Genomic DNA, 4,401 nt, shown 5'->3' with positions numbered 1-4,401 from the left:
TAGAAAATCTTTTTTTTTTTAATTTAAAATTATTATTTTTTATCCCTTGCCCATCTATATGAGATTGACGCCATCTGATTAGTAGAAAAAAGTGCGTATGATAGTGTCCAAAAGTATATTACGTGTATGTAACTGTTACAGATAGATATTCAAGGATTGTAGATGTAAGTTAATGAACGTTATTTTCAAATAAACTACCATGCATACACAAATCAGAAAAACTACTTTACGTATTTCATAGCAAGCCTTTTGTTGACTGTTTTTTGGGGTTTTTTTTTAGGTTTCAGGTAAGAAAAACAAAAAACGTTCTGTTTCTTTTCTTGAGAAGAGGTTCTTTAAGGACAAGTTTTCCTCTTCCGCTTATAACTTATCATACACAAAACATAATTTTTAGTCTCTAAAAATTGAATCAAACTCACTCCAAAATAGATAATCTAGATGTCCCACCCGAATTTTTGAGAATTTTCTGATCTTGTTCCCTGGAGAGTAATGAATCATTTTGCAGTAGGCTTCCAAGAAATAACAATAGTAGGCCCAACGATTAATTCTTTAAACTATTTCTTCATACATTTGGGAGGTGTCATGGTAAAAATTAGGAGTTCGTTAGTATAATGAAATTGGAGAAAACGACATAGTGCCTTCCACGTAGCAATTTTTAATGGATTTTTTTTGTTTGGTTTGTTCTAGGTTCAACACCTTTTATGTCCACGTAAATGAACCTTCCTGTGTGGATTTTTACTGAGATCAAAGGCACACAAACGTAAATTTGCAGTTCCCAAGAACACTCACTTTTTGAAAGTCACCAAACTTTAGCGGCCATTTCTCACTAAATTTACCTCCCACCAACGACCCCCACATCCTTCAAAAGCAATACCTCGACTTCTTTTAAACTAGATCTAGATCTCTGATTAAAGACAGATGGGTATTTTGTCCTTTAAAACAAGACAAATGAACAGGTTTTAAGATGCTACCAATTACTCCAATTGGCCAAATATTGACAAGCGCCTGATTTCACCCTGTTGTGACACATTAATATAGAATCTAGATCTAGATCTAATAGATCTAGATCTAGTAGGGAATTAGGGTTTTCATTGGGTTAGAGAGGACGGTCAAGAAACTACTTATTCCGCCCTCACACACACACTTTCACAAATACCTTTAAGGTGTTGTATCCTTTTTCGGATAAAAAAAATTCTCGAACAATCCTCACACCCTCACCTCGTACCTTTATTCAACAACTGTGTTGTAATAATAATAAGGTAATCGCAGTTCTGCCAACTGTTATTGGGAGGAGACAGAATACCCGGAGCATAAACAAAAGACCAACTTCCTTGCAGGAAGTACAATATTACCACTCTATCACAAGCGTGAGAGGGGATATTGTCTAGAGTGAAGAAACTGGATATTTCCGATTTTCCCCCTCCTCTACAGAAAGTTGTGGAGTCGGTTTACACCAAAGATTGCGCAGTAAAAGTAAAGATTCGTTATAAATGATAGACTATTCTATCCTTTATAATAAAGAATGTGATCTTAGGTACAAGTAAGCAGAGTACAAATTGGTTCTTTCCTCTCCTTGATATACCAATTCAAAGATGTCCTAAAAAAACCGACACTATGCCTTTTTTTATTGAGTGATGTATCATGTAATCTTGCCATCAGATACATTGTACCACTCTGATCGTACCAAGCTGAGAGAGTATGTCTGAAGTTTACGCTTCTCTTTCTCTCTTTAAACAAACCTTTGCGGAGGTCAAAACGCTACAAAAACACCCTACAGAAAATGTCTTTGGAGGTCTTCAACATGAATTCCCTTGACACAGGAGAGCCTGACTTCTGACAGACCCATTAATTGGAGAGTAGCGATCACAGAGGACAGCAAATTTTTTTAACATGAGTAAGAAATGAGTAAGTAATTCACGAGTACGAAATAGTGGAGTGAAGAAAGAAGCTCGCAAGTTGCGCTCTACTACAAATGGAAGTGAAGCTTTTGAAGGCTCAAAATGTGGAAAACTCTCCTCCGTCAGTATTGGACTCATTGACCTTAGCAGAAGCCACGAGCCATCATAATATTTTCTTCTATTTCACCAAAGAAATATCATCCTCCCTCTGCAAATAAATTGGTTTTGAGACGTAAGAAGAACACTTTACCGCAGATCAGATCAGTTGTGGCGTCGGTGGCCTGATGGTTAGGCTCTCGGACTCGCAAACGTAAGGTCGTGGGTTCGAATCCCGTCAACGGCCCGACGTTGTGTCCTTGGGAAAGGCACTTTACATGAATTTTCCTCACTTCACCCAAGTGGGAATGGGTACCCGGCTATAGACAGCGAAAGATCTTGTCAGTTTGTTAGTGTTTGAGCGCTTAATCGGCTGCTCGCACTGTATGCTTCCCGGGAAGCTGAGAATGTTTCGGAGTGTTCTATGGTCTGCTGGGGTAATAATATAGTGTAAAGCGCATAGAGCCTGCTGCTGAGCGGGGATATGCGCTATACAAATGCTATCTATTATCTATTATTATTATTATTTCGTTGCTGCTTTGACCTTGAGGCTGTCCTGTTGTGGTACGTCAAGGAACATCATAGTTGTTAAACCTCTTTTTCAATGTTCAACGCAGAAAGAGGCCAAAAAGTGTACTTACACAGAACAGAGTCAAAGGGACGAAGAGCTATGACTAAAAGCTCCACAAACAGCTCTGGTCTAATTAAACCCAGGTCAGGATTTGAACCGGGCCTCCTGTACAACAGCCGAGCGGTTCTCGATAAAAATTCACAAAACACTCACCCACACAGAAATGGAACTCGAGTCTTGTGTGTGTGACAGTGTTAACCACAGACATTGGTCAAGGGTAACCGGTCATTTCGTCGCATGGTCATCTCGTCACACTACAATTATGTGTGACGAAATGACTTCGCTTGTATGGTCGCTTTTAATGACAAAAGGGCCAACCCAGATTTCGGGGGTTTACAAATCTTGACCGACACCAAAAGCGGGCATTGGCCTACCTATAGGAGAAGTTTGGTTTCATTGGTGTGTATATTTGTTTGGAAATAGAGAAAACTCTCGTTGTCTTTTAAAGAAACTGAACAAGGGGCTAGAACTTTACGTTATATTTTCTCAAAACAGAATTTTTCGGGATAGCCCCCTTGTGCTTAAAAGCGACCATATATCTCTCTCCAAAATTGTTATGCTAGTAGAGATTTGGAGTCCGCCTACAGCTTTTTTTGAAATGATATAGATTATTAATGAAAATTAAATCTTCGTCTAAACTGTTCCATAGCTGAAAAATAGTTTTTAAAATAAGGCAAAAACAATGTCTGGTAAAGAGTTATAGTAAGGCTTCGTTTGGAAGTAAGGTCCAGCTATTATTAGCAAAATTGCATTATCGTACATTTCTATTAGCTAATTTGTTTTTAACAGAACATGATCTTGCCAACCACTCCTTTCATCAATAATTTAAAAACGTTCTTGATAGGACTCGATATATAGATTTCAATATTGTCAATAGGCCTACATTATTAACGAACGGTGTAGCTGATCAGGTGGGCACGACGACTCGCACAGCCGCCCCACCCCCTCCCATTCTTCCACACACAGCCCAAAAAAAAATAAATAAATAAATAATAATAATAAATCGTGAGCGATTGTCATAACAATGCGCGTTTGATGTTCGCAAGTGTACTACGAAATGACCGTCTCCATTCAACCTTGAGGATTTGGAGTGTGACTAGATGACTGTGACGTCTTGACCGCACCAGTGTGACGAAACGACTGATATTCAAGATAGATAAGACAGACAGAAAGAAAAAACCCAGAGAGAGTACAGAAGTAAAATTAAAAGACCATCCACGCGCGAGTTGTGTGTGAAAGCGAGCTTGATCTATAATACAATTCAAAAAGTGGGGTGTCCAGTACAACTAACTGAGCGGGGAGAAAGAGCATTTATAACACATCCAGGAACCCACTTAAGCCTTGTGAAGTCAAGCCTCCAGCCGCCAACAGTATAATTCAATCAAGAAAAGAACATTGTACATAGCCCCCTTACAGGCTCTCTACATTGTTTTGTTTTAGTTTACGTTTTACAGCACTTACAACACAGTTATGGCATATAAGTGCCGACGATTTGAGATGTTACAAGATAGAGAGTTACAAACACAAAAAAAGAGGGAGAGATAAAAACAATAGATGTTTGATAGGAAAGAGGGAGCAAACCACACCAGACCACCAGCCAACCACCCACGTCTTCATAGTAATGATTGTACATGTTTTACGCTCAAATCAATACAATTTATATAATTTGGGAGGCAGGCTGTTACAATCCTGTTGTTAGGGCCAACCCAACAGATAGATGGAGTTATTTGATAAAACAACTTCCCCACATGTGAATTGAACCCACACCTCCCACAT

At 38.8% G+C, this 4,401-nt stretch overlaps 1 protein-coding gene across 1 annotated transcript in view; it reads right to left on the bottom strand.

Annotated features, from left to right (window-relative positions):
- Window positions 1–2,165, bottom strand: part of LOC101859428 (aurora kinase C) — a gene marked incomplete in the record, with an annotated part of 26,728 nt that extends 24,563 nt beyond the window's left edge. Inside the window, 1 exon segment of the mRNA XM_013086244.1 lies at window positions 1,202–2,165.
- Window positions 2,166–4,401: the final 2,236 nt, after the last annotated feature.

Source organism: Aplysia californica, unplaced genomic scaffold, assembly GCF_000002075.1.
Source record: "Aplysia californica isolate F4 #8 unplaced genomic scaffold, AplCal3.0 scaffold00447, whole genome shotgun sequence".
Lineage (NCBI taxonomy): Eukaryota > Metazoa > Mollusca > Gastropoda > Aplysiida > Aplysiidae > Aplysia > Aplysia californica.
The sequence above is the reverse complement of the archived record's forward strand: the minus strand, read 5'-3'. Positions and strand labels throughout refer to the sequence as shown.